Here is a 20,895-nt window from a genome sequence, read left to right as displayed (position 1 = left end):
TAAGTAATTGCTTTATAGAACAGCACTGCACACACATTGTTGACATGTACATGTCTGGGCCTCTTTGAAGACATGATACAGGAGATGGTCAGAGACTGCAGACATGATACAGGAGATGGTCAGAGACTGCAGACATGATACAGGAGATGGTCAGAGACTGCAGACATGATACAGGAGATGGTCAGAGACTGCAGACATGATACAGGAGATGGTCAGAGACTGCAGACATGATACAGGAGAGAGTCAGAGACTGCAGACATGATACAGGAGATGGTCAGAGACTACAGACATGATACAAGAGATGGTCAGAGACTGCAGACATGATACAGGAGATGGTCAGAGACTGCAGACATGATACAGGAGATGGTCAGAGACTGCAGACATGATACAGGAGATGGTCAGAGACTGCAGACATTATACAGGAGATGGTCAGAGACTGTAGACATGATACAAGAGATCAATGTATCAATGCAGCCTCACCAGTGGTCATCAAATGCAGCTTCACCAGTGCCCAACAGTAGTAAAAAAAAAATACTTGTCAGGGGTTCCAAACCTTCTATCTCTATCCAAAACTACATACACTTGCAGCACAAAAATTAGCCAGATGATAAACAAAAAAATACATATTTTTACCATTTATATAGGAGAGAGGGAGAAAATAAGAAAATATTGCAGTAATAAATTATGTTCCGCTTTAAGAACCTGCCTTCATTTTTCTGCGTCTATTGCCTACTTCCTAAACCATGGTTGAATTATATCAGAGACTCTTTGGCCTCTTTCACACGGTCCGCCTCTGTAGGCGGATCCGTGCTGCTCAGCGAGGATTGATCCACGATCCCCGCTGAGCCGGCGGATGACAGCTCCGTCTCCGCTTGCAGTGCGGAGAGGGAGGTGTCACAGCTCCCGCTGCTCTCTATGGGGGATCGGATGAGAGCGGACCGCCTGTCTGCTCTCATCAGATCCAATCCGATCCCTGAACGGATGGAAAAATAGGGTTTCCATCCGTCCAGTTTTCACGGACAGGATCGGATGCTGATGGCAGCGGGTGTCAGCGAAGGTGTCTCCGCGGACATCCGCTGCCCCATAGAGCTGCATGGAGGATCCGATCAGATCCACCTAAAAAACTGACAGGCGGATCTGATCGGAACCACCCGTGTGAAAGAGCCCTTTTACTTCCTGTTGTGTCTTCAGAACAGGAAGTGAGGGAAAATCTCCTTAATGATGGGACACTGACAAAAAACAAACTAAAACTCAAAAACACCTGTGCTTGTAATAAAAAGGTGATATCAATAACCAAATAGGAGCAGCCAGCACAGTTTCCTGGTAAAAACAATATAAATAATAATAAATACATTTAGCGCTTTAAACGTGAGTAAAGTCCATAACATTAGGAGATGAAAAGTTGATAGATAGGGATCCAGTAACTGTGGTTCCACACGACAGGTGCTAGTGAAAAGCCGCCACTGATAGAGGGGACACACACTAACCTTTACCCCAAATGTTGGACTACTCAAAAGTAGTCAATAAAGCGTTTATGTAATGAACTTCAAGCTGTCGTACTCCTGGGGTCTTTTGGTAACTGTGTCCAATCAAACTTTAACACACTCCTTCCAGGACAATACTGTATTCTTTTTTGTTGAAAATGTGAAACCAGGGTTCTTAATTCTCTCCTCAGCTCGTGCCTCACTCTTCAAATTTTTGGGCAAAAAAGAATACAGTATTGTCCTGGAAGGAGTGTGTTAAAGTTTGATTGGACACAGTTACCAAAAGACCCCAGGACGTCACTGGTGCCGTTTCTTCAGAGCTCCGTGCCGTGACCGTCGGCTCCCACGTGCATTCGCAAATCAGATGGCCGGATGCCGCGATCCCGGAAGACGGGCGACTGGACATGTCGTCCGTCATACAGGTGAGCGGGCGGCACGGCGGGGGCTTCGTTCTTAGGTAAGTATTTCATATTGAGCTAGTATGCGATGCATGAAGCCTGCTGTATAGGCCAGCGGCGCGGCCGCGGGACTACACTACAAGAGAAGCTTTCAGCTCCGCCGCGCTGCTGGCCTGCTCGCTCCTGTGGACAGTGGAGAGTTACAGTAAGTGTGCCACTGCCGTGGGTGATATTTTTTTCTCGGGGGCAATTGACCCGATGCCCCCCCCCTGGATCCGCCACTGCTCTGTGGACAGGTGTCTTTTATACAGGTAACAAGCTGAGATTAGGAGCACATCTTTAAGAGAGTGCTCCTAATCTCAGCTCATTACCTGTATATAGGACACCAGGGAGCCAGAAATATTGCTGATTGATAGGGGATTAAATACTTATTTCACTCTTTAACATGCAAATCAATGTATAACTTTTTTTAATGAGTTTTTCTGGAGTTTTGTTGTTATTCTGTCTCTCACTAGGGAAATAAACCTACCATTAAAATTATAGACTGATCATTTCTTTGTCAGTGGGCAAACATACAAAGTCAGCAGGGGATCAAATACTTTTTTCCCTCACTGTATATGTAAACAAAAATGTGCATTCCATATGGCATTGACAGGTTTATGTGGTAAGAACAAATATTCATTTTTATATACTACTTAGAATAGTTTTCTACTTTATGAATAGTGTTGAGCGAACACGGACTGTATTATTCGTGTTCGTACCGAATAATTGGATTTTTTTTACCCGAACACGGACACGGACACTTTACTGTATGTTCGGGTAAAAATCCGTGTTCGGTCGTTTTATTTCCGGGTTTTGCATGCTTTGGCGCTCTTTTCATGGCGGGCTTTCAACAGCCAATCAACAATCGTTTAACTGGTGTGCCTTAAGCCATCCCAGCCATGCCTGCAAATGTCTTAGTAGCTGTGATTGGCCGTCTGAAGCATGTGACCAAGTCTTTATAAGTTCGAGGCAGCCGCCGCAGCAGCGTCATTCTGCTGCTTAGCTAAGGGACAGAGCACACATCAATGTGCTGGCTGCTGATTAGGGAAAGATAGGCAGGAAAAAACCATTTGTGTCCGGATAGAATTGAGGGACAGGTCGGAGTGTTTAGGCAGGGCGAGTTGTAGGCATTTTAGGGATAGAGTCTGCTGAATTATAGGGTCAGTGTCTTCTACAAACTACAATCGATATTGCTGTGTGGGGGGTGGGGTGAATCTGCACTCAATCCTGATCTACGATCTCTTCTCAATCCTGTTAGGGACAGAGTCTGCTGAATTTTAGGGAAACTGTGTTCTACAAACTACAATCGATATTGCTGTGTGGTGTGGGATTGGAGATAGGCAGGTGTCAGTGATCCACATCCATTTTTCTGTGTGTGAGCTGCAGTGAACACAATCTTTTTGGGCTGCAGTGAACACAATCTTTTTGGGCTGCAGTGAACACAATCTTTTTGGGCTGCAGTGAACACAATCTTTTTGGGGTGCAGTGAACAAAATCTTTTTGGGGTGCAGTGAACACAATCCTTTTTGGTGTGCAGTGAACACAATCTTTGTGGGGTGCAGTGAACAAAATCCTTTGTGGGGTGCAGTGAACACAATCTTTTTGGGGTGCAGTGAACAAAATCCTTTTTGGGGTGCAGTGAACAACATCCTTTTTGGGGTGCAGTGAACACAATCTTTTTGGGGTGCAGTGAACAAAATCCTTTGTGGGGTGCAGTTAACACAATCTTTTTGGGGTGCAGTGAACACAATCTTTTTGGGGTGGAGTGAACAACATCCTTTTTGGGGTGCAGTGAACAAAATCCTTTTTGGGGTGCAGTGAACACAATCTTTTTGGGGTGCAGTGAACACAATCTTTGTGGGGTGCAGTGAACGCAATCTTTTTGGGGTGGAGTGAACAACATCCTTTTTGGGGTGCAGTGAACAACATCCTTTTTGGGGTGCAGTGAACACAATCTTTTTGGGGTGCAGTGAACACAATCTTTGTGGGGTACAGTGAACAGAATCTTTGTGGGGTGCAGTGAACACAATCTTTGGGGGGTACAGTGAACACAATCTTTTTGGGGTGCAGTGAACACAATCTTTGTGGGGTGCAGTGAACACAATCTTTTTGGGGTGGAGTGAACAAAATCATTTTTGGGGTGCAGTGAACAACATCCTTTTTGGGGTGCAGTGATCAAAATCCTTTTTGGGGTGCAGTGAACACAATCTTTTTGGGGTGCAGTGAACAAAATCCTTTGTGGGGTGCAGTGAACAGAATCTTTGTGGGGTGCAGTGAACACAATCTTTGGGGGGGTACAGTGAACACAATCTTTTTGGGGTGCAGTGAACACAATCTTTGTGGGGTACAGTGAACAGAATCTTTGTGGGGTGCAGTGAACACAATCTTTGGGGGGTACAGTGAACACAATCTTTTTGGGGTGCAGTGAACACAATCTTTGGGGGGTACAGTGAACACAATCTTTTTGGGGTGCAGTGAACACAATCTTTGTGGGGTGCAGTGAACACAATCTTTGGGGGGGTACAGTGAACACAATCTTTTTGGGGTGCAGTGAACAACATCCTTTTAGGGTGCAGTGAACACAATCTTTGTGGGGTGCAGTGAACAACATCCTTTTAGGGTGCAGTGAACACAATCTTTGTGGGGTACAGTGAACAGAATCTTTGTGGGGTGCAGTGAACACAATCTTTGGGGGGTACAGTGAACACAATCTTTGTGAGGTGCAGTGAACACAATCTTTGTGGGGTGCAGTGAACACAATCATTGTGGGGTGCAGTGAACTCAATCTTTGTGGGGTACAGTGAACACAATCTCATACTTCTGAAGATTTGAGGGTGCTGCCTGTTCCATACTCCCCCTACTCCTCATCTAGCCTTTTAGGGGTACAAACAATAGTAATTGGGGCCTAGTGTGGTTGTGTACGTGTGATATACATACACTTTTTTTGGATCATATTTTCTATTCCGCTATTTAATCAAAAACCTTTGGGGATCAGTTAAATTGGGGGATAGTCTGTGTTGGTACGTGTGAGAGAGATCCACCTTTCCAAGTTGTTGGGGTTCATCTCATACTTCTGAAGGTTTGAGGGTGCTGCCTGTTCCATACTCCCCCTACTCCTAGCCTTTTAGGGGTACAAACAATAGTAATTGGGGCCTAGTGTGGTTGTGTACGTGTGATATACATACACTTTTTTTGGATCATATTTTCTATTCCGCTATTTAATCAAAAACCTTTGGGGATCAGTTAAATTGGGGGATAGTCTGTGTTGGTACGTGTGAGAGAGATCCACCTTTCCAAGTTGTTGGGGTTCATCTCATACTTCTGAAGGTTTGAGGGTGCTGCCTGTTCCATACCCCCCCTACTCCTCATCTAGCCTTTTAGGGGTACAAACAATAGTAATTGGGGCCTAGTGTGGTTGTGTACGTGTGATATACATACACTTTTTTTGGATCATATTTTCTATTCCGCTATTTAATCAAAAACCTTTGGGGATCAGTTAAATTGGGGGATAGTCTGTGTTGGTACGTGTGAGAGAGATCCACCTTTCCAAGTTGTTGGGGTTCATCTCATACTTCTGAAGGTTTGAGGGTGCTGCCTGTTCCATACCCCCCCTACTCCTCATCTAGCCTTTTAGGGGTACAAACAATAGTAATTGGGGCCTAGTGTGGTTGTGTACGTGTGATATACATACACTTTTTTTGGATCATATTTTCTATTCCGCTATTTAATCAAAAACCTTTGGGGATCAGTTAAATTGGGGGATAGTCTGTGTTGGTACGTGTGAGAGAGATCCACCTTTCCAAGTTTTTGGGGTTCATCTCATACTTCTGAAGATTTGAGGGTGCTGCCTGTTCCATACCCCCCCTACTCCTCATCTAGCCTTTTAGGGGTACAAACAATAGTAATTGGGGCCTAGTGTGGTTGTGTACGTGTGATATACATACACTTTTTTTGGATCATATTTTCTATTCCGCTATTTAATCAAAAACCTTTGGGGATCAGTTAAATTGGGGGATAGTCTGTGTTGGTACGTGTGAGAGAGATCCACCTTTCCAAGTTGTTGGGGTTCATCTCATACTTCTGAAGGTTTGAGGGTGCTGCCTGTTCCATACTCCCCCTACTCCTCATCTAGCCTTTTAGGGGTACAAACAATAGTAATTGGGGCCTAGTGTGGTTGTGTACGTGTAATATACATACACTTTTTTTGGATCATATTTTCTATTCCGCTATTTAATCAAAAACCTTTGGGGATCAGTTAAATTGGGGGATAGTCTGTGTTGGTACGTGTGAGAGAGATCCACCTTTCCAAGTTGTTGGGGTTCATCTCATACTTCTGAAGGTTTGAGGGTGCTGCCTGTTCCATACTCCCCCTACTCCTAGCCTTTTAGGGGTACAAACAATAGTAATTGGGGCCTAGTGTGGTTGTGTACGTGTGATATACATACACTTTTTTTGGATCATATTTTCTATTCCGCTATTTAATCAAAAACCTTTGGGGATCAGTTAAATTGGGGGATAGTCTGTGTTGGTACGTGTGAGAGAGATCCACCTTTCCAAGTTGTTGGGGTTCATCTCATACTTCTGAAGGTTTGAGGGTGCTGCCTGTTCCATACCCCCCCTACTCCTCATCTAGCCTTTTAGGGGTACAAACAATAGTAATTGGGGCCTAGTGTGGTTGTGTACGTGTGATATACATACACTTTTTTTGGATCATATTTTCTATTCCGCTATTTAATCAAAAACCTTTGGGGATCAGTTAAATTGGGGGATAGTCTGTGTTGGTACGTGTGAGAGAGATCCACCTTTCCAAGTTGTTGGGGTTCATCTCATACTTCTGAAGGTTTGAGGGTGCTGCCTGTTCCATACCCCCCCTACTCCTCATCTAGCCTTTTAGGGGTACAAACAATAGTAATTGGGGCCTAGTGTGGTTGTGTACGTGTGATATACATACACTTTTTTTGGATCATATTTTCTATTCCGCTATTTAATCAAAAACCTTTGGGGATCAGTTAAATTGGGGGATAGTCTGTGTTGGTACGTGTGAGAGAGATCCACCTTTCCAAGTTTTTGGGGTTCATCTCATACTTCTGAAGATTTGAGGGTGCTGCCTGTTCCATACCCCCCCTACTCCTCATCTAGCCTTTTAGGGGTACAAACAATAGTAATTGGGACCTAGTGTGGTTGTGTACGTGTGATATACATACACTTTTTTTGGATCATATTTTCTATTCCGCTATTTAATCAAAAACCTTTGGGGATCAGTTAAATTGGGGGATAGTCTGTGTTGGTACGTGTGAGAGAGATCCACCTTTCCAAGTTGTTGGGGTTCATCTCATACTTCTGAAGGTTTGAGGGTGCTGCCTGTTCCATACTCCCCCTACTCCTCATCTAGCCTTTTAGGGGTACAAACAATAGTAATTGGGGCCTAGTGTGGTTGTGTACGTGTAATATACATACACTTTTTTTGGATCATATTTTCTATTCCGCTATTTAATCAAAAACCTTTGGGGATCAGTTAAATTGGGGGATAGTCTGTGTTGGTACGTGTGAGAGAGATCCACCTTTCCAAGTTGTTGGGGTTCATCTCATACTTCTGAAGGTTTGAGGGTGCTGCCTGTTCCATACTCCCCCTACTCCTAGCCTTTTAGGGGTACAAACAATAGTAATTGGGGCCTAGTGTGGTTGTGTACGTGTGATATACATACACTTTTTTTGGATCATATTTTCTATTCCGCTATTTAATCAAAAACCTTTGGGGATCAGTTAAATTGGGGGATAGTCTGTGTTGGTACGTGTGAGAGAGATCCACCTTTCCAAGTTGTTGGGGTTCATCTCATACTTCTGAAGGTTTGAGGGTGCTGCCTGTTCCATACCCCCCCTACTCCTCATCTAGCCTTTTAGGGGTACAAACAATAGTAATTGGGGCCTAGTGTGGTTGTGTACGTGTGATATACATACACTTTTTTTGGATCATATTTTCTATTCCGCTATTTAATCAAAAACCTTTGGGGATCAGTTAAATTGGGGGATAGTCTGTGTTGGTACGTGTGAGAGAGATCCATCTTTTCAAGTTGTTGGGGTTCATCTCATACTTCTGAAGATTTGAGGGTGCTGCATGTTCCATACTCCTCTTCCTCATCCTCCCTTTAGGGTAGGAAAAAATTTAATCGGGCCTAGTCTGTGTTTGTACGTGTGAGATACACAGTTTTTTATCCTATTCCGCTATTCAATACACACCCTTTTGGTGTAAAAAACATTAAATTGCGGCATAGTTTGCATATTTGACATTTGCATATATTGTGCCTTGTTGCGCTGTTTTGGGTACTCCACCAACATGGCCAGTGGCAATGACGCCATTCTCAGCTTAACTATCCCACTTCTATGCCTCCTTGAAAAAACAATTTGGGCGATGATGGAAGAGGATGTGGCACAGGATGAGGAGGAGGAGGAGGAGGATGAAGAGGTAACATTTCAAAGGCTTTCAGGGCAGTCATTCGCAAGGGGCTCCGAGGGTGGGTTCCTGCACACACAAACGCCAGGGACACAATTGTCCAGCAGGGGCACAGTTCTGGAGGATGAGGAGGATGAGGAGGAGGAGGAGCTGGAGGAGGAGATGGAACCATGTTCACAGCAGGGTGGCACCCAGGCCAGCTCATGGCCATCACTGGTGCGTGGCTGGGGGGATACAGAGGACACGGACGATACACCTCCCACAGAGGACAGCCTTTCGTCGCCTCTGGGCAGCCTGGCACACATGAGCGATTACATGCTGCAGTGTCTCCACAACGACCGCCGAGTTGCCCACATTCTAACTTGTGCTGATTACTGGGTGGCCACGCTGCTGGATCCCCGTTACAAGGACAACGTACCGTCCTTAATTCACTCACTGGAGCGCGATCGCAAGATGCGCGAGTACAAGCGCACGCTGGTAGACGCCATGCTGCTGGCATTCCCATCTGACAGCGGGGCCACAGTGGAAGCACAAGGCAGAGGAGGAGGAGGAGGAGGTCGCCAACGCAACCAGGGCACCGCCAGCACCTCAGAAGGCAGGGTTAGCATGGCCGAAATGTGGAAAAGCTTTGTCAGCACGCCACAACAAACAGCAGCACCAGCAGCTCAGATGGAACGTCTTAGCAGGAGGCAGCATTTTACCAACATGGTGGAGCAGTATGTGTGCACACGCCTACATGTAGTGAATGACGGGTCTGCCCCCTTCAACTTCTGGGTCTCCAAATTGGGCACATGGCCTGAGCTTGCCCTTTACGCCTTGGAGGTGCTGGCGTGCCCTGCAGCCAGTGTATTATCTGAACGGGTATTTAGCACGGCTGGGGGCGTTATAACAGACAAGCGCAGCCGCCTGTCCAGAGACAATGTGGACAAGCTCACGTTCATTAAAATGAACCAGGCATGGATCCCACGGGACTTTTCCGTACCTTATGCAGAATAGCAATGGATACCGACCTTACCCACCCATTGTTCCATTTTTGCTCTTTCTCACTCTTTTGGGGTGTACCCTCATTTAAAATTTTTGAAAAGAAGCAGTGTTGGCTACCTCGTCCTCCTCCTCAGGGCCAGATTAATGTAGGGGCTATTGGAGCTGCAGCTCCAGGCCCCTACCTTTTATAAAGGCCCCGGGTTGGCCATATTCACTGTTACCGCTCTTCTGTCACTTGTAAACACAGAAGTCTGGCTTCTATGCTTGCTTCCCCAGGCAGCACCCTCAGAACCTCCCCACACAGCGCGAAGGCCGGACAAGGAGGGACAGTTGCCGATGCATGGATGTGTTTATGGGCTTCAGAGACAGCATCCCATGTTGAATTAGGCATGCATGGCTGCACCCTTCCTCCTCTGGGTGCATGCCAAGGCACGGCCCTTAAGGCCCTTCAAAATCCTCAGCACCAAGCCATGATGCTCTTAATCCGGCCCTGGTCCTCCTCCACCGCCGCTTCCACCTACACCGCCCATAGGTGTGTGCAGCCTATTGCATTAAGGTGTGCACCCCAAAGTTGAAATACACATGCATGTGTTTGCCTACAGGTACATGGCCCCGATACATTACTCTCCCTGCTGGCAAAGAGAAATAGAGCAGAGCAGGTCCGAGGGAGATCTTTCCCATCTCCTCACTGGCAATGCTATGTGCCCTAGGTGATTAGGGTGTGCCCAGGCACACCCGACACACCCTGTGCGCACGCCTATGTCACCGCCACATCCACCACCACCTCAACCTCCCTCCTACTCCATATGGGCCTCGTCCTTCAGAGATGAAGAAGAACATTGTTTTATTTTTCTGTTTTTTTTTGTTGTTTTAAGTTATTTCCCTATCCACATTTGTTTGCAGAGCACTTGCCATGCTCTTAATTAAGTTTTGCTGCCATTTGCAGCACTCTAGCCCTTTCCTTTGGTGTTTTAGAGCCATTTTAGTGCCTTAAAGTTCGGGTCCCCATTGACTTCAATGGGGTTCGGTGTCCGGGAAAAGTTCGGTAAAAGTCCGGGACACGGACCCGGACTTTTTTTTAAAGTTCGGCCGAACCCGTCGAACACGGACATCTAGGTGTCCGCTCAACCCTATTTATGAATTCTTTGTATATAACTGCACTCTGTGTGAAAAAAAAAACAAAAAAAAAACAATTGTATTTCGAAAGGTTTACTTTAGGTTACATAGTCTGAGTCATTTAATTATTCATACCACCAGGTGCTAAAGTGTTATACTGGTTATACTGAAAGTACATGTTACTCTAATATGAATGAATGCTTATATAGTGCATTCAAAAATTGTGATTAAAGAAAAGTAAATTCCTAATAACATTTCACAACTTACATAAACTTACAAATTGAATATGCATTGTGAATGTTTGTTGTCCTTGTCCATTACCATATGCTGTGTAATTGTAAGCATGTGTACACAAAGGAGGCTTTTATGGTAGTTCTCATAAAGGATGGTGTAATGCACTAGATGGTCAAAATACCTATCTAAGTGTTTTCAAAATAGCTATATACTTTTTTTTTAACCACTTGCTGATTATTACTGCTGGCTGACGGTTTTGTTGAATTTCCTGGTTTACAAGCTCGTGCACACCCCCTGTCTCTCATGCTGTGGTAGGACACAGCATGAGTTTATCAGCAGACTCACAGACAATGGTTTTGGCTGCTAACCTACTGATTGCTGTGGCCAATGACAACACAGATCTGTGTTTGTTAGTGAACACAACTCAGATCTGGCTGTTTTTTTCTCCCAGATTTCACCTACCATTCAGAGCTGAATCAGGAAGAAAACCCATTTAGTCTGTAAGTGAGTAAAATTAGCACCTATACACTTGTTAGGCACACATTTAACCCTTTGATTGCCCTTCTATTCACCCGATCACCCAGCCAGTGCCATTGCTACAATGACAAAGTACAATATTATCACTGATCACTGTATTAGTGTCATTAGCAACAACAGATAGCGACAGTTAACCACTTAAGCCCCGGAGGATTTGGCTGCTCAAAGACCAGGCCTTATTTTGCGATTCGGCATTGCATTACTTTAAAGGACAATTGCGCGGTCGTGCGACACTGTACCAAAATGAAATTGACATGCTTTTTTTCCCACAAACAGAGCTTTCTTTTGGTGCTATTTGATCACCTGTGCGATTTTTATTTTTTGCGCTATAAACAAAAAAAGAGCGACAATTTTGAAAAAATAACAATATTTTTCAAATTTTTTTATATGAAATTCTCCAAAAAAAAAAAGTAAAAATCCATTTTTTTTTACATTTTAGGCCAATTTGTTTTCTGCTACATATTTTTGGTAAAAAAAATCACAATAAGCGTATTTTGATTGGTTGGCGCAAATGTTATTGCGTTTACTAACTATGGGAAAGATTTATGTCATTTTTATTGTTTTTTTTTAACACGTAATGGCGGCGATCTGAGATTTTTTTTTTTGCGGGACTGCGACATTGTTGTGGACAGATCGGACCCTTGACTGACATTTTTGACACTTTTGGGAGTACAAGTGACATTACTACAATAATTAGTGCTATAAATATGCACTGTTACTGTCAAAATGACACTGGCAGGGAAGGGGTTAACTTTATTGATGATCAAGGTGTTAAGTGTGTCCCTAGGGGCATGATTCTAACGGTCAGGGGGCATGGCTTGTTAGATCATCACAGAGACATACGATCCTACATAGCAGGATCGCATAGCCTCTGTCATGATCTAAGGGAGAATGACAGATGGCTGTGTTTACATCAGCCGTCTATCTTTCTCCCTCTCCTGAGGGAGATCGCGAGTGGCCAGGGGACATTGGAGTCGCCAGTCACACGCGCAGGGATGTCAGTGAACGAGTGGGGGCGGGACTGCCGCATTATATAGTCGTGCGGCAGTCGGCAAGTGGTTAAAGTCAGTTAGGGTCCCTCCCAGCCAGTGTCAGTTAGCACAAGTCCCTGAATGCCCACCACACTATCACAATCACACTACAAGTCGCTGATTACTAGCATGGTGTCTGTCCAGAACCATGTCCTGGTCACAATCTATGTACTAGTGTCCCCAAAAACGCAGTGTTAGCAGAATCAGTCCTGATCACTACCAGCACTTGCGACATGTAGCAGAATACATTTTGGCCTAAATTTATGAAGACATTTGATTTTATTGGATATGTTTTATAACAGAGAATATCATTTGTTTTGTCAAGATTTTTGGTATTTTTTCATTTGTGTATCAGTGCAGCCTATCAATGTCCATCAGTGCAGCCTCATTAGCACAAATCAGTGAAGAAGAAAAAATACTTATTTGCAAAATGTTATAACATAACTAAGAAAAAGTTTTTTTTTTTTTTTTTAATTTTCAATCTTTTTTTCATTTGTTTAGCAAAAAATAAAAAGTGATCAAATATCATCAACATATATTTCCTTTAATCAGACCAAGTAATCAGCACACAATTATTTTATTAAATATCCTGTTTGACAACATCTGACAGAATAGGGCTGTTTTACTAAAGGAGTTAAAAATCTTTACTCCATTAATTGTCTAAACAATCATTTTATTTACCTCCTTAATGACCAGGCCATTTTTTGTGATATGTCACTGCGTCAATTTAACTGACAATTGCGCGGTCGTGCAATGCTGTACCCAAATAAAAGTGATGTCCTTTTTTTCCCACAAAAAGAGCTTTCTTCTGGTAGTATTTTATCACCTCTGCTATTTTTATTTTTTTGCACTATAAACAAAATAGCGACAATTCTGAAAAAAAAATATATATATATATTTTTCTTTCTGCTATAAAACATTCCCAATAAAATAAAATTAAAAATCTATTTTTTTCATCATTTTAGGCCATTATGCCTTCTGCTACATATTTTTGGTAAAAAAAAAAATCCCAATAATTGTATATTGATTGGTTTACGCAAAAGGTATCGCATCTACAAACTGAGGGAAAGATTTATGTCATTTTCATTTATTTATTTATTTTACTAGTAATGGCGGCGATCTGTGATTTTTAGTTTAACTGTGACAATGCGGCGGACAAATCGGACACCTAACTGACATTTTTGACACTTTTGGGGGGGGGGGGGGGGGGGCTAGTGACATTACTACAGTAATCAGTGCTAAAATATGCACTGTTACTTTATTAATGACACTGGGAGGGAAGGGTTAACACTAGGGGTGATCAAAGGGTTAAAGATGTCCCTAGGGGGTGCTTTCTAACTGTGTGGGGATGGGCATGCTGAATGAACACAGAGATCTGTGTTCCTAAATAAGAGGAACACAGAATCCTTGTGTTCATTACTGACAGAACAGCGGTCTGTTGTGTTTACAATGGCAGACCGCCATTCAGTCTCCATGGGGAGCGATCGCGGGTGCCCGGCAGGTACGTTGTTTTGCAGGACAGAGCCGACCTGCCGCAGTATAAGTACAGTGGCTGGTCGGCAAGAGCTTAATATGTACAGTAAAATTCCAAATTCATACAGATTACAATCTTCCAATTTAACGGCCCTTGTAACTTTGAGCATAGGTAGCATTACTACTCCTTGAATCCCTTTTACTAAAGTTAAGCAAATGATGCCTTCTAGGTCAAGTTGTAATTATCCTTCCTCTGTGGTACAAACCTGTCATCATGTTTTGCTAGTTCCTAAAGAGCAACTAGAGTCTGCTCACATCATTTGTAATAAAAACATATTTGCCATTCTGAAGCTTCTCTCCAACCGCTTTGCATTTTATTTTATATGTACTGTGATTCTGTACTTGCAGAAATCACCCTACACTAAGTCTGGCTGCAACCATTTTCCCTGTGGGCAGCTGAAGCTGCTGACTGTTCACTTCCTGGACACACACACACACACACACACACACACACACACACACACACACACACACACACACACACACACACACACACACACACACACACACACACACACACACACACACACACTTCTCCTCTCTTGAATACTCATGGATCTCTACAGTCTCTTGTTATCTCTGCCCTCATCCATCCCCCCATCCAGCTCTGCAGCTCTCATTGGCTGTCCTATGACTCATCTCTCCCTCCCTTGCTGGCAAACTCTCACGAGAGGCTGCATAAGGTATTTAGTGTCAGAAAAAAATTGTTTTACAATTCAAAGTTAAAACAACAAGGGTAGAAGATTTAGTAGATGGAAATTGAAAAAATGACTGAAGAGCAGCCTCAAATAGGTAGGTTGAGTAAAAAATATAAATAATGTCTACTGAGTTTCTGGAGATGGCCTATTACTGCCGGTTCACACTTATGCGATCACAGACATCGCATATGATTCGGAGCGCACTGCTCCTAAAATCACATGCGATGTCTGTGCGGTGCGAGTTCAGCCATACAGTTTGTATGGCTGAATTCGCACCGCAATCGCAGTGAACATGCACAGGACCCTTTTTTTGGTCCGCAGCAGAATCGGATCGCATGGTGGTTCACACCAGTGCAATCTGATTCCTGTGCGAACTGTCAGATCGCTCTGCGATATGCGATCTGATCTGGGGGTTTCGTTAACTTTGAATTGACACCCCCAGCGTATCGCATATGACAGTGTGAACTGCCTGTGCTGCGGATGCGATGCGGGAACACGCAGTATATTCGCAGTGTTCCCGCATCGCAATAGTGTGAACCGGCACTTATTCTTTATTGCAGACCTTGGTGCAAGCACAACAGATGACGTAATCATCGCTACAGCTCTGGGCAGTCCATGTTAGTCAGATACAATTTAGTCTTCATCTGAGAACTGTTTGATATTGTACCTGTGAAAAAAAGATCGAAAGAGGGTTGGGTTAGGACAAAACTTTTCAAAGTCAAATTATTAATTTGAAGTGTTACTAAAGTCAGCTTTTTTTTCTTAACAAAAAAAAAAAAAAACATATTATACTCACCTGCTTAGTGCAGTGGTATTGCACAGAGCTGTCCTAAATTCTCCTATTCACAGATCCCCTGGTGGCGATCCTGGCTCCTCCTCTTCTTCATGTGCCCCCATAGCAAGCCGCTTGCAATAGAGGAAAACAGTGTCTGCATGCTCCCGAGCTGTGTGTCTATGGAGCCACGCTCCATAGACTTACACAGCCGGACTTAGCCTTGCCCCCCACTTCTTCCTCACTGCATTTGATTGACACCAATCTGGGCTGTATGGCAGAGTGGCTAGACAGAAGCTCTCCTTAGTACAAAACACACGAAAGCCCGATTGGAGTTTGCAAAAAAACACCTGAAGGACTCTCAGACTGGTAGGAACAAGATTCTATGGTCCAGGTGGTTAAAGTAGCACAGTGCTAAATAGCAAAAAATACCCTGGTCATGAAGGGGGTAAAACCTTCTAGAGGTGAAGTGGTTAAAATATATTTTATGTTTACGATATTATATTTGATTACAGGATTCTGATAATTATTTGTGTTATTGCAGTGACACACTCTTATGTCTAAAATGTTTGCAACCATTAATAAAAAGTAATCCAGTAATAAAAATGGCAAAATATTTTGAAGTTGTATATTTACAAATGGGGCCGTCTGACTATGGAAATAAATATTTAGCTTAAGTGAATTTGGGTGTACTCACGTTGCATCACACTCAGTATTAATAAATGTGAGAGATCCATTTTTTCTGCATCCTTTTAGTCAATGGCCCAGTGAGCAAGTGTATGACCTTAGCAAATTAAGCACTATATAAGTAATCAGTTTTATCCCTAATTGCATTGTGTGCTGATGATACAGTATGCAAAATTTACAGATCCTGTTATATTGTTTAGGTTATCCAGAAAGTCTTTCCTTTCAGTCCCACTGAATAATCTAGCAGAACCAAGGGTTATCTCTAAATTAGCCTATTCCATGGACTATATGTATGACATTTATGAATACTCTAAATAGAGCAGGTGTTTTTTTTTTTTCTATAATTGCTCTTACAGTTTAGTCTCTTGCCTTTTTTAAGAAAAGCTGATTTCATAACTTTAAAGTGGGATAACTGTCAACAAAGGAAAATGTGCTTTAGTCACAGCTGTTTTCTATCCTAGAGTTGTATTCCGTCATTAATTATTATTAGTGGTACTGCAGACTGCAGCATATAAAACACATTAAACAGCATGAAATATGGCAATTTTACTCACTCAGACTCACAAATCCCAAGCAATGTTTATCATCTTTCTCCAAATAATTAGACTATCTCTTCTTGATTTCTGTCTACAGCAATCAATGTTCATTAATCAAATTCAGATTTTACTTACTTGTGCAAAAAGAGTGGAAATTTGAAAGTAAATTGTAATAATGCCTATGGTGGACCTGTTATATTGGGGATATTAGCTATCGTGGACAATATACTGTACATAAATACTCCTATTGTAAGATATTTACAAAATTCTGTATTGAGGTACTGAAATGCAAGATGAAGACTAAAACATGTTGTAACGGAACCGCGACCCCATAATGTGCTTGTGTGTTTCCGTCAGAATACAGCTTCCTTCAGTCTTGAACATAGCTATCAGATATTCTAGCCGCCCCCATACAAAACTAGCCGAGAATAACTTGAATAGATCTGGAATCTTTATTGAACAGACTCACACACAATATATACCACACAGGAGGACATCCCCCTCCTGATCGGATTACCCAACCAGGTCAGGTGCCTGATTACATTCTCCTACGCAGGTGAAATTGTGTACAGAAATATAATTAACCTGAACTAATTACCTAGCCATCTGGACAGAAACAATAGGTGAATGGGATAATTAACATGTTAATTAACTCAGCACTGCAACAAGTCTATAAACAAAAACTCCTGCTGCCACATCAAAGCCAGTGAGACCAGGAAGTGATGGGCAGGGCTGAGTCCACCTGTCTGTGGCACGAGTGCCCTCATTGAAATCAGCTTTCTATGGGGCACTTGCCGAAGGGGAGGAGCCAGGAACACCAGAGGGGACCCCAAAAGAGGAGGTTTAGGCCTGCTGTGTGAAATTTAATTGCACAGAGCAGGTAGGGGGGAAAACAAAGCGTTACAACCATTTTAACCTTATTTAGCAGGTTGGGCCAGACAAATATTTCTGCATTCGTCTTCCAGAAGGATCCAGGTTAGAAGATTCTTCTACTGCTGAGGCCTCATGTTTCTGCTCCTAAGCCATTGGCTGAATGGTGGAAACACTAAATTAATACTAGAACATACATTGGTGATTGATGTGTGACCACAGGCGATCTCACAGATGTAAGTGAGCAACACGTGTTCTCTCTCTGTTCCTTCTCCTAATAAAAGATAGTTACACTTTGATTATGTTTTTTTCATTTTCATATTATGTTTCTTCTTTCATCCAATATTTCTGTATCAGAATTCTATATGTTAGAACTGGTAACCTCCCTAAGAGAAATTAGTGTGTTTTTTCATATAACCTGTGCTGCCACTATATTGAAAGAAATGCATGTTGCAATCCATTTCTGTTTATTATACCTTTACACTTTTAACTCAGAATTCAGGTGAGCAGCAGCTCTTCTGTGCTCTCTTTCTCCCAATGTAGGTTTTGCAAGCTGCATCCTTGTTAGTGTCCTTTCACATAGGCTTTCCACCCGGCGGACTCCGTTTTGCTAAGTGGGGATCAATCAATCTGCTGATCCCCGCTGAGCAGGTGGGTGACAGCTCCATCTCTGCTTACTTTGCAGAGATAGAGTTGTCAGATCCCCACTCTCCTCTATGGGAGATCGGATGAAAACGGACCGCCTGTCCATTTTCATCTGATCCGATCCTCCAGATGGATAGAAACTAGGTTTTACATCTGTTGGATTTCACGGACCACATCGGATTGGAGAGCAGAAGGTGTCAGCGGAGATGTCACCACTGACATCTGCTGCTCCATAGAGGTTACATGGAGCATCCGAATTGGTCAGCCTGAAAAACTGACAGGCGGATCTGATCGGAAAGCCCTTATGAAAGGGGCCTTACTTCTTTGGGAGCTCCATCTGGGATCAGTGTAATTATAGTTCTAGAGGTCATATAATGGGCAAGTAGACATTACAATAAAGTGAGAGCTAGAACATTTAAAGTGTAAGTAAACCCTCCTATCCTTTTCAGCCAAGGAAGCTGCCATCTTGGCCTCTGTTTATTCTTCAACTGCCATGATGCCGCACGTGTGATTAGTAATGACGCCAGACATTGGATGGTTTGACAGTTTGGTTGAGAGCATAACCAATGTGACAGTTAGCATTCCCTGGAATGTAACTGTTTTTTGAAACTGTAAAATTGATGGGTTTACTTCCACTTTAAGTAATGCTACACAGAACACAAAATGGCTGATCGAACATCAGTAAAGATGCTATAGTGGCACAATTGAGAAGCTATTGCACACACTATGTAAAAATTAGCTGCTCTAACCGTCTCTTTTAATGCAGGAGAAAAAATGTAAAATCATCAAGGACCACCTGCAGAAAGAAGAGGTATGCAATGTGGAAGGTAGTGTTGTGGCACACCTGCTCCGGGTAAAAGCACAAAGTTTGTCTTTGATGAGAGAAATCAACTCTGAAAATACTAATGTGATTGACCTAAAAAATTGCAGACCAACCCTCAGAGAGGACAGACCATTACAATGGACAGAAGTTGGGTTCACATTAAAGCAGAACTGAACTTCTCATAAAATGGGATCAGGCATGAAAACACACCTTGCAGTCTCCTGTTGAATGCACACTGAGCTGTGCATGTGCAGCTCAGCCTCCTTTCCTGGCACCCTGTGACGAAATGACTGACTCCCATATGTGGGATGATAGCATCCTCCACCAGCCAATTAAGAAGCTGAAAACCTACCACCTAGAGATAGCCTGGGGGGAAGATGACAGACAGCATCTGGCGAGGGATGTAATTGCCACATTGGCATTGGTATGTGGAGGTGAGTATTTTCAAATGTGTAGTTCTGATTTAAAGAGGAAGTAAACCCCTCAGAAAAAAAATTTAAAAAAAAAACTGTAAGACAAAGGCATAATGAGCTAGTATGCATCGCATACTAGCTCATTATTAAATAGTTACCTTAGAATGAAGTCCCTGCAGTGCCGCCCGCTCAGCGACAGGACGGTCGAAATGTTTGGCCATCCTGCTTCTTGATTCGCGTCCTCCAGCCATCTGATTGATGACATCACTCCCGCACATGCACGCGGGAGCCTCCATTTACGGCACAGGGCTCTGAAGGAACAGCACAGGTGGCCGTTCCTTCAGAGCATATGCGCCAGTTACGTCATTGACTGCATTAAAAGTAAATATCTCCTAAACGGAGCAAGTTTAGGAGATATTTACAGTACCTATAGGTAAGCCTTATTAAAGGCTTACCTATAGGTACAAGTTCTAAGAGAGGGTTTACAAACTCTTTAAGGGACATAGCAGCATACCAGCCAAGTAATTACCTACAGCAATATTTGTAAACAGATAGGTAAAGAGTGGAAGGAAATATACCCAGTGTCAGAAACCATTAGAATTGTGTTAAAATCCCCAAAAAACTTGGACATTTAAAGAGGAAGTAAACCCTCCTCTACAACTTGTACCTATAGGCAAGCCTATGATAAGGCTTACCTATAGGTACTGTAAATATCTCCTAAACATGTACCGTTTAGGAGATATTTACCTTACATGTCGCCAGTGACGTCACTGGCGCATGCGCTCTGAAGGAACGGCCGATCGTGCCGTTCCTTCAGAGCCCCGTGCCGTGACTGTCGGCTCCCGCGCGCGTGCGCGGGAGTGACGTCACCGCGGCTCCGGCCAATCAGATGGCCGGATGCCGCGATCCCGGAAGACGGGCGACTAGACATGTCGCCCGTCATAGAGGTGAGTGAGCGGCACGGCGGGGGCTCGTTCTGAGGTAAGTATTGCATAATGAGCTAATATGCGATGCATACTAGCTCATTATGTCTTTCTTTTGCAGGGTGTAAAAAAAAAAAAAAAAAATTTATACGAGTTTACAACCTCTTTAAATACGTTCAGTTAATATAGGGAGGGCCTTTCTGTAGCAGAACTCAATAGGCTTGTGTACGCAAGACAGATCTGATGAATGGAAAGCCAAAAGAGAAGAAAACTGCAGTATTTGTTCATAGGATCATAGGACTATAGACAAAAGTACTTTGGTCACCTCAACAAGTGGGAGCTGCTGTTATTTAGGATGATAACCTGATACAATTAGTATTTCCTCACACCTTATACCAGGGGTTAGGTGCAAAATAGACTGACATTTGATGGGATATAACACATTTTAGACTTCTGAGTAACTGATAATGCCATTTTAGAGAAAGTTACTAAAGTCGCCAGGGTACGAGCAAAGAGGTAAGTCTGACTGATCGGTTCTGCTAAACCCAGATTAGCCATGGCAAATGCCATACAGACACAAGAAATAGTGAAAACCATAGAGTATGGCAGCACTAATCATGCTTCACTTATAGCATTAACTGTGCAAGTTACTGCTCTAACAAAAATGTACAATCTTTGATGCAGGCAAGTGCAGTTGGAAAGTGTGAAAATGGTTCCA

This window comes from Pelophylax lessonae, assembly GCF_965119305.1.
Source record: "Pelophylax lessonae genome assembly, chromosome: 5".
Classification (NCBI taxonomy): domain Eukaryota; kingdom Metazoa; phylum Chordata; class Amphibia; order Anura; family Ranidae; genus Pelophylax; species Pelophylax lessonae.
This window is presented reverse-complemented; position numbering follows the sequence as displayed.